This window comes from Pinus tabuliformis, chromosome 6 (genome assembly GCF_031772625.1).
Source record: "Pinus tabuliformis cultivar Carrire ecotype Pingquan chromosome 6, CPIR1, whole genome shotgun sequence".
NCBI classification, from domain to species: Eukaryota; Viridiplantae; Streptophyta; class Pinopsida; order Pinales; family Pinaceae; genus Pinus; species Pinus tabuliformis.
Window position 1 is genome coordinate 1,013,953,099 of NC_142292.1, and position 10,785 is coordinate 1,013,963,883.

Sequence of the window (10,785 nt, forward strand, 5' to 3'; positions counted from 1 at the left end):
CCTAGATTAATGCAATTTGTTCTTTTTCTTTTCTCTTTTTCATTTTTCTTTTTTTTTTTACTAGAGGAATAGGCAACTCGGTTGGTTTCAGACTCGTGTGACACATGGTCAATTCCGACTGCTACTACTATAACTCCTTGGTGCATACATATGCCCCTTCCACAAACACAGGTAAGTTGGGGAGATTTGAACCTCGAATCTCTTGGTACAGAGCATTGTTCATGGTGCTTGCCAATTGAGTTGCCCTCAGGGACTATATTAATGCAATCTATACTCAATAAGAATTATTAACATTTACTATGATTGTTGGTTCCATTTGGACTAGCTAGTAAAAAGAAAAGTTCATTCTTTTAACTATTGAGTCAACCTTAGGGTTCAAACTTAAACATCTCTATTTTTGCCATGGTTCAAAACATCCACATTAGCCAAATACAATCCTTACTTTGAACTAATGTATATGCAACAAAAATCATAATTGGATTGATTCTAATTGGATCATTTATACATATAAAAGATAAAAATCACGTCAACGATATATGTATTCAACATACTAATAAAATGCAATAAGAGTCCTATCCTAAACTAGCACCACTTAGATGTTCCTTTCATTTGGCAATGAAAGCTTCAACAAATCAAACATGTATGAACAATTATTTAGGATTGTGTTAAACCAACCACCAAAGTTTACATTCTTGTTGTGATTTGCATCTGTATGCCATGAGTTTCAAAGGAATGTGAACTAATGCAGCAGCTCAATAAATACTCAAAGAGTTTCCAGCGCATTAATGATCCCAAACCATATGCATGTTAGAAACTTTTATTATCAGTCAATTGGCCTTACAAATCAAGGGCCAAATAGTTAAGTTTAGTATCATAACTTTTGGCATGGAAGACTATAAAGTCCATGAGGATTAAATCATGAATGATGTACTTTGAAAGTCAGGAAACTTAAGTTTGTTAATGCTTCAACATGCACGTCTTCTTCAACCCCAAGGACTATTTCTATTCACAATGTACATAAGGTCCTACTTCATATATGGTGTGAAGCGTGGATCCTATAAAGTAAAATGTCTATTTTATTTACTGTAATTATAGATTTAGTTGTAGAAACTCATATCACTTAAATATATTTTTCAAATATGATAAACTCATTCCTTTCAAATATAATTTTATTTTCCATTTTTCCAAGCTCCCACCCTCTAACCAGCAGGTGAGAATGAGATTGTTAGTACTTGTTAGCCCCGATCAACTATTAGTTGACAAAAAACACCAATCAACAATTGACTCATGAAGAGTGAACATGTAATAACAAGGATTTAAATCTAGGAAGGAAAGCTAACAATTTATCCTCTCTACAACTTGAGTTAGATCCAATTGACTTTCTTTTGAAGGACATGGGGGTGGGATTTGATCCATTTGTGCATGCATAGTTCACAAGGTCATTCAATATAATGTCTACAAGTGCAACCACACATTTGACCACTACCTCAAGGTGGTCACATGGCTACAAGAACAATCTTCACGGGAGCTGAAGCTTACCTAGTAGTGAAGAAATCCTTACTTCCACTAATGAATTTAGCCTCTTTAGGCTTCAAATTGGCATTCATAAAAGTTATAGTTGTTCTACTTTCTCCTTATAGGAATAACTACAATAAATAAAAACAAAGTTTCCAAACCATGATGAACATGTGAGTAGCTAATGATCGACCTTCAAAACCATAAGGAGGAAGCATGCAACTTATGGACATGCTCACTTGCTCTCTAACCATCATAGGTAGTGAACAAAATCCAAATTAAGCCCATTATGCATCAAACTTTTACCAGGATTGAAAACAAAAGTGCATGTTTTTTTTAATCCTAGATTAACTAAATTATGGAATCTCTATATTGTGGATTGATATGAGAAAAAAGTATACACCTATCACAAAATGATTGTCACCAAATTAAGAAAAAGCACATGATTATCCCTCTTTTCAACTTTTGCCTAAATTGACATTCCACCTAGTTTCTGCAATCGATGGCATCCATTACCCATAACCTTGAAAAAAAAGGCAAAAGCTAAAGCCAAGTAAGGTTCCAATGTCCTTAAAAAAGGGTCAAAAAATTAAGATCTCAATGAACTAAATGAATCGTTTATCAAAGGTCCTAGACATAAGGTCCAACAATTGAAGTCCTAATAAACCCAATCCTTTGAATTTAAGGTTCAAAAGGCCTTAGTTGGTTTTGAAATGCTTTCACTAGGTTAGTATTAAACCACACCTTTGTGGAAATCAAAATTGACCCCTTTCCTAAGGCCAAATATTCCATTAACCAACATATTGGGTGCCACTTCATATACCTCAAAACATAGTCTATTTCTTGTATCATTACTTTTATCAGAGGCTACTATGAAAACCAAAACCACAATGAAATATGATGGCTTAAAGTTGAAATGAACCCTTGGTAATAATATTGAATATAAATCAACTTATATTTGTTTATAACATAGGAATGAAAGGGAAAACACATTTTCAATGAAGAGAAATTCACTTGCTCAATTGCTATTACACCATTCATCCTAGATTACCCATGGGAGCCAAGATCATGACCAAATTAGAGTTATTTCACAACATTTTACAAAAGTGTAAGCTACAATTAAAACCCTTATATACATGAGCACCACGCCACCCTGATTCTTCAAAGAGGAATTGGGAGGCCGATTTCTTAGCACGACACAAACACAATCTAATTGTAATACAAACAAGGAGCATAGAATGATTGCATTGACAAAATAAAACTTAAATCTAACCTTAGCACCCCCATGTCCATTGTATACTCCAGAGTACTGTAGCAGAGAAACTTCCTTACATTTTTATTTATTTATTTATTTATTTTTAATTTTTTTAATTTTTTTTTAAATTTTTTATTTTTTTATGAATTGTTGGCAATGCAATTGCCAACAATTCTGTTGAAAATAACAAGAAGAAATGCTAAAAATAGCATTGCTATAAATAGCATTTTAGGATATACTCCAACTCTGTTGGAAATAACAAAAAATAGAAATGTTAAAAATAGCATTGCTATAAATAGCATTTCGGGATATATTCCAATTTTGATTTGTCCTTGAATTAAAATTCGAATTTAGTCTCACTAGCTGTTTGAAAAATAATTAATTAATTCATCTTGAGTTAATAGTTGGAGAAAATCAAACATGAAGTCTATGTGAAGACATGCAACCGTTTTCCCTTTAATTGAGGAAGTTATCCGTTAATTAAAGTGATTAGGATGAGTTGTACTTTGAGTTGTAATTAGTTAGCTCAGTTAACTGAGTTAAGTCCAGTTAGATTAGTTCCAACAGTTTGTGGAACTGATTGTGAGTTCAGTTAGTTAATGCATGCATTCATGTAACTAGTGTACTTCAGATAACTGAATATTCTCTCGTAAATAAATCATGCATGTAAGTTCAGTCAGAGACCCAGTTAAGATCAGAGGAAGGGACAATGTACTATCAGTTGGAGGAATTTTCTTACATAGGAAACTCATCCATGCAGAAGGAATTATCTCCTTCAGGATTGCGCAGTTATTTCTGAGTTTGGTGAGTTGTGCGAGAGGTGAATTCACACATGTGGTAGCCAGAGGACCTAGGAGAAATTGCGCAAGGAAATAGCAGGCTTGGAGGACTGAAGGAAGGCATATGTGTTGTCTATTTTGTCTATGAGTAGCAGTGAGGGATTGTACTGAGAGCTGGATAGCTTGTGAGCTAAAGCTGTAATCCGGAGATATTTCCACTTGTATGATAATACAAAGATCGGGGCTTTTACCTGAGGCTTTCCCCGGAGTATTCTTCTGTGTTCATGTGTGATTGATTTCTAATTCTCTGTTATATGTGTTCTAATTGATCTTGCTCAAAATCGATTAAGCTACCGCACGTTTGTTTGTAGAAGTAGATCAAGTATTTTGCTTTAGTATATTGCATTATCAGGTGATCTACAGTGGGAATTTCTACATGGTATCAGAGCTAAGTTGATCAAAGCAGAGAATAGTATACAAAGAAGGGAGAAGTTTGAAGGCTGAAGTTCTTGATTATAGAAATCGAATTCTTATCACATCTCAAAGTTCACCAATGGCGTTCAATGGTTTGAGACTCGAGTATGCCCTGGATTGCAGCTCGAATTATATAACCTAGAAGGATCGCATGGAAGCAGCATTAGAGGACAATGGTTTGAAGGACTTCATTGATCAAGAAGTCCCCAAGCCAACAATAGCTAATGCCCAAGAATTGGCGGAATGGAAGAAATGTGTGGCTAGAGCAAGGAGGATTATTCTGGAGGGAGTTCGAGACCATATTGTCTCGAGTCTCCATGGGAAGGAGAAAGCATTTTCAATGTGGAAGACGTTGAAGGATATATATTAGAACAACAGTGATCAGAGGAAGCTAGCGCTGAAAGACAAGCTTCGGAAAATCAAGTGTGAAAAGGGCGACATGATCTCTACATATCTGAACAAGCTCACCACCTGCAGGGATGAGCTTGGAAGTGTAGGAATCACGACAACCGATGATGACATGGTGAGTCTTGCTCTCCTCGGTCTTCCTAGGAGATGGCATAGCTACCAAGACTTAGTGAACGGAAGGGAGAAACTGCCAGATTGGGAATGACTGTGGTCGGATCTGATGCAGGAGGAGATCAAGAGAAGCCAATTCAGGATCTAATGCCCAAGAATTGGTGGAATGGAAGAAATGTGTGGCTAGAGCGAGGAGGATTCTTCTGGAGGGAGTTTGAGACCATATTGTCTCGAGTCTCCGTGGGAAGGAGACACCATTTTCAATGTGGAAGACGTTGAAGGATCTATATCAGAACAACAACGATCAGAGGAAGCTAGCGCTGAAAGACAAGCTTCGGAAAATCAAGTGTGAAAAGGGCGACATGATCTCTACATATCTGAACAAGCTCACCACCTGCAGGGATGAGCTTGGAAGTGTAGGAAGCACGACAACCGATGATGACATGGTGAGTCTTGCTCTCCTCGGTCTTCCTAAGAGTTGGCATAACTACCAAGACTCAGTGAACGGAAGAGAGAAACTGCCGGATTGGGAATCACTGTGGTCGAATCTGATGCAGGAGGAGATCAGGAGAAGCACCCTTCATCCAAGGAGGATGAAGAAAATTGTGCCTTAGCGAGTAAGGCAAGGAAAGGGAAGGAGAAGGATTCTCATCCCAAATTGAGTTCTTCTCATGGAGGGAAGAAGACTGACAAATCTAAAGTGAGATGATTTAATTGTCATGAGGTGGGCCATTATGCAACTAATTGTCCATTGAAAAAACCCAAGAAGGGATCCTCGGAAGGATCTGAAGGTGAGGCATTTGCCTCTCAGTTCGAATTGGATTTTACCCTCATCGCATGCATGGTTTCATCGATGATGGGTTGTGGTTGGCTTCTTGACAGTGGAGCCTCATTCCACATAACTGGCGATAAGAGTTTATTCAGTACCTTGGAGGAGAAGGACCTCCAAATGCGCATAGAGATGGGTAATGATGAAAAGTATAGTGTTTCAGGAGTGGGCACGGTTGCTTTTCACAGGGAGCATGGAGCTCGCATCACCTTGACAAATGTGAAGTATGTGCCAGGACTGCTGAAGAACTTGGTATCGATCGCGATGCTGGAGGACAAAGGCTATGATGTAGTCTTTAGTAAGGGAAAGGTTTTCCTTAGACACATCACCACGAGACAGGTGAAGCAGATTGGTTCACGAGTCAAGAACCTGTATGCTCTTGAGGTTCAAGATGCATGCAAAGCCTTGAGAAGTAAGGCAAATGTTGAAGACATGGTGGTTGAGAGGGAGAGTACATTACCTCTCAACATGCAGCGCCAGAAGAAGTCTTAAACAATTGTGGAGGAGCCACAATTGGTAAAGCAACTTCAGGAGGTTGTGGAGTAGCCACAACTGGGGAAGCAAAGAGGAGACCGAGTGGAGGCATCCACTCATGCAAAGACCTCGAGTAGGGGAAATTTCGAGCCAAGTGGGCTGAGGGATCACATGCATCCATACCTCCAGGTGAGAGGTGGGGTGATGTGAAGTGATTGTCCCAAGAAGGCTGAAATAGGGGTAAGATCCTTGAGGTACCCAGCCTCTTTGATTAGACCTTTCTACGGGAGCCCCGACGAGGAGTAACAGGACTGGCTGAGTGGGTAGAGATAGATGCGGATGGAGCGACAGAGGGAGCTTCAGCATCAGAGGGTGTTTCTAGCCCAATAGGGAGGTCAGCCGAGAGATCAGTTACTTACTTCTCAGTAACTGAGTTGCAATGCAGCAATGGGCAGCACGATGCAACATGATGAGAGGAGGTGCAGTGCAGATGCAGTGCTGGGAGATAGGACCAGTAACAACACGGATGCAGTAGGAGGAATCAGTGTGATTGATGTAGTTAGAGATCAAATTGACAGAGGCTAGAGCAGTTAGATACTGAAGAGCACATAGGTGCATAGTTTTCAGTCGACAGAGGCAATGACAGTCAGAGACTTTGATGACAGAGGCATCATTCTGTTTCAAGTTTGATATTTTTTGTTTATGGAGTTGCTGGAGCAAGAACACTTGAGAGAAGTGTTGCATGCAGAACATTCCAAAGGTTCAGGATCGGGTTCGAGTTGAATGACTTTCTTGTTGAGAGGGAGTGTTGAAATTAGCAACAAGAAGTGCTAAAAATAGAAATGCTAACAATAGCATTGCTATAAATAGAGTTTCAGTATATACTCCAACTCTGTTGGAAATAGCAAAAAATAGAAATGTTAAAAATAACATTGCTATAAATAGAATTTCAGGATATATTCCAATTTTGATTTGTCCTTGAATTAAAATTTGAATTTAGTCTCACTATCTGTTTGAAAAATAATTAATTAATTCATCTTGAGTTAATTAGTTGGAGAAAATCAAACATGAAGTCTATGTGAAGACATGCAACAATTTTCCCTTTGATTGAGGAAGTTATCCCTTGATTAAAGTGATCAAGATGAGTTGTACTTTGAGTTGTAATTAGTTAGCTCAGTTAACTGAGTTAAGTCTAATTAGATTAGTTCCAACAGTTTGTTGAACTGATTGTGAGTTCAGTTAGTTAATGCATGCATGCATGTAACTAGTGTACTTCAGATAACTGAATATTCTCTCATAAATAACTCATGCATGTCAGTTGAGTCAGAGACCCAGTTGAGATTAGAGGAAGGGACAATGTACTATCAGTTAGAGGAATTTTATTATATAGGAAACTAATCCATGCAGAAGGAATTATCTCCTTCAAGATTGCATAGTTATTTCTGAGTTTGGTGAGTTGTGTGAGAGGTGAATTCACACAGGTGGCAGCCAGAGGACCCAGGAAAAACTGCGCAAGGAAATAGGAGGCTTGGAGGATTGAAGGAAGACATATGTGTTGTCTATTCTGTCTATAAGCAGTAGTGAGGGATTGTACTGAGAGCTGGATAGCTTGTGAGCTAAAGCTTTGTGTAATCCAGAGATATTTCCACTTGTATGATAATACAGAGATCGGGGTTTTTAGCTGAGGCTTTCTTCATAGCATTCTTCTGTGTTCATGTGTGATTGATTTCTCATTCTCTGTTATATGTGTTCTAATTGATCTTGCTCAAAATCAATTAAGCTTCCGCAAGTTTGTTTGTAGAAGTAGATCAAATATTTTGCTTTACTATATTACATTATCAGGTGATCTACAATGGGAATTTCTACAAATTCCACATAGGAGAGAAAAATCTAAACACAAAAACCACAACAACCTCTATATTTAGTCTGTTGCTGGAGAATGGAGATATAGGTTGAAGGTAGAATGTGGTTGTTGTTTATAAAACCATTATTTTTTTCCTTTGGAAACATTACGTCCACTAATAGAAGGAACTAGAGGGAAGACACATTTGAGGATCTATAACTACAAATTCTACCTCTAAAATCAACTAGTAATCAACAATGGAGATTAATGGTGCACCTACAATTGAATCTTCTAGAACAACATGAGCAGGAGTTATAAGAATGGAAACTTACATTGTTTCAAATCCACAAATGTTTAAGGTTTTGACTATTGACACTTTTGTCATTGCTAATTTGCCAACCATATAATTCTCTTGCATTGAAGCTACCATTATCACTAGTAAATTTTAAAATGACGAGTTTCTTTCCATGCTGACAACACCTCCTTGTCAATATTATGGCTTAAGTTAACCAAATTATAATTCTTTAATGATAAGGTCTATGTCTTCACTAGCAAAGATGGAGAAGATGGCAAGGGATAAGACCTTACATTGATATGGCCAATAAATTTCCATCTCTATATTATGCTTTGCCTCTTTATGTTGTACTAGCACAAATTTCCAAATCTTTATGCTACGTTATGGCACTAATAGATATATGATCCGTAAACTGCCGTGGATATTCCACTTGACAATTTGTCACAACAAACCTCATAATATTATATTATTTTTTTGAATTTCTACACTATTGCAGTTTTATTAAATTTCTAGATTTGTAGAATTTACTGTAATTAATGCATGCATGCGAATGGAAATTATGCAAAAAAGTAGGGAACGACAAAATAAGCTCACACACACATAGGACACAAGATATGCTCTATGGGAAACCCTTTCAAGAGAAAACCCAACTAGAATGTGAGGTCGCTTCGCTCTCTTTCTCTATCTAGAAATATGGCTGCAGATACAAAGAAGTATTGCCTGTGGCTCGTGGGCTGCTACAATGCACATATCCTCTCTTTGTGCTCTACCTCCTATCTCTCCTAGCTATCTTTTCTCAACTACGGAACAAAATGCTCTCGAAAGAATGGAATGCCTCTTCCTCTTAGTGGCCCGGTTATAACACAACCCGAGAGCCTACTAGTGGTTAAGTTTGACTACATCAGGTCTTAACTAGAGTTAAACCATAGACTCTTCTAAAGTATTTTACATCAAAAACACGTGGCTAGCCCCTTTTCCATGAATAATGGGGGTTGTTGTGACATCCTCCCGAACTATAGGTGTGAAAATAGGAAGGTCAACTTCTAAGTGGCATAACTTTTGCATACAGATTCTGATTGACGCGCTTCTTGCACCGTTGGAAAGATCTCTATGTGTAGAACAACATGGAAATGTGCGCATTAGAGTGACAAAGTTTTACCCACAAAAATGTTGTTTGATGCCTCAAAATGATCTCGGAAGGTTTCATACTCCGTTTCACTAAACTAGGTCCCGCTAGTAAAAACGATCCCATGAACCGATTCCTCCACTTTTTCCACTCCAAATGCATTGAGATGGATGACAAACAATATAATGATCCAATCTGGATCAATATACAAGTCACAAGTATAGTACACCCTATCTGCATTGCCTTGACTCTTGCAAAGTCATAAATTCCTAGTATGTTTGGCTTACAGGCTATTGGATGTTCTTTTGGTGGTATAGTAGCAACCAATGGGTTTGATATTTAGCCTCACCCATATTACTTTAATGAATTACTGATTCACCATGATTCCTAAAAATAAGGTCCAACAAATGAAGTCCTAATCAACACAATCCTTTGAATTTAAGGTTCAAAACGCCTTAGTTGGTTTTGAAATGCTTTCACTAGGTTAGCATTAAACCACACCTTTGTGGAAATTAAAATTGACCCCTTTCCTAAGGCCAAATATCCCATTAACCAACATATTGGGTGCCACTTCATAGCCCTCAAAACACAGTCTATTTCTTGTATCTTTACTTTTATCAGAGGCTACTGTGAAAACCAAAACCACAATGAAATATGATGGCTTAAAGTTGAAATGAACCCTTGGTAATAATATTGAATAGAAATAAACTTAGATTTGTTTAGAACATGGGAAAGAAAGGGAAAACACATTTTCAACAAAGAGAAATTCACTTGCTCAATTGCTATTACACCATTCATCCTAGATTACTGATGAGAGCCAAGATCATAACCAAATTAGAGTTAATTCACAACATTTTACAAAAGTGCAAGCTACAAGCAAAACCCTTATATACATGAGCACCACACCACCCTGATTCCTAAAAGAGGATTTAGGAGGGCGATTTCTTAGCACGACACAACCACAATCTAGTTGTAATACAAAGAACAAGCATAGAATGATGGCATTGACAAAATAAAACTTAAATCTAACCTAAGCACCCCCATGTCCATCGTATACTCTAGAATAATGTAGCAGAGAAACTTCATTATGTTTTTTTATGAAATTTTGGCAATGCAACCACCAACAATTCCACAAAGGAGAGAAAAATCTAAGCACAAAAACCACAACAACCTCTATCTTTAGTCTCTTGCTAGAGAATGGAGATATAAGTTGAAGGTAGAATGTGGTTGTTGTTTATAAAACTACTATTTTTTTCCTCTGGAAACATTACCTCCACTAATAGAAGGAACTAAAAGGAAGACAAATTTGAGGATATATAACTACAAATTATAGCTCTAAAATCAACTAGCAATCAATATATAATGGAGATTAGTGGTGCACCTACAATTGAATTTTCTAGAACAACATGAGCATGAGTTCTAAGAATGGCAACTTATGCTGTTTCAAATCCACAAATGTTTAAGGTTTTGAATATTGACACTTTTGTCATTGCTAATTTGCCTACCCTATAATTCTCTTGATTTGAATCTACCATTATGACTAATCAATTTTAAAGTGGAGAGTTTCTTTCCATGCTTACAACACCTCCTCGTCAATATTAAGTTAACCAAATTATAATTCTTTAATGATAAGGTCTATGTCTTCACTAGCAAAGATGGAGAAGATGGTAAGGGCT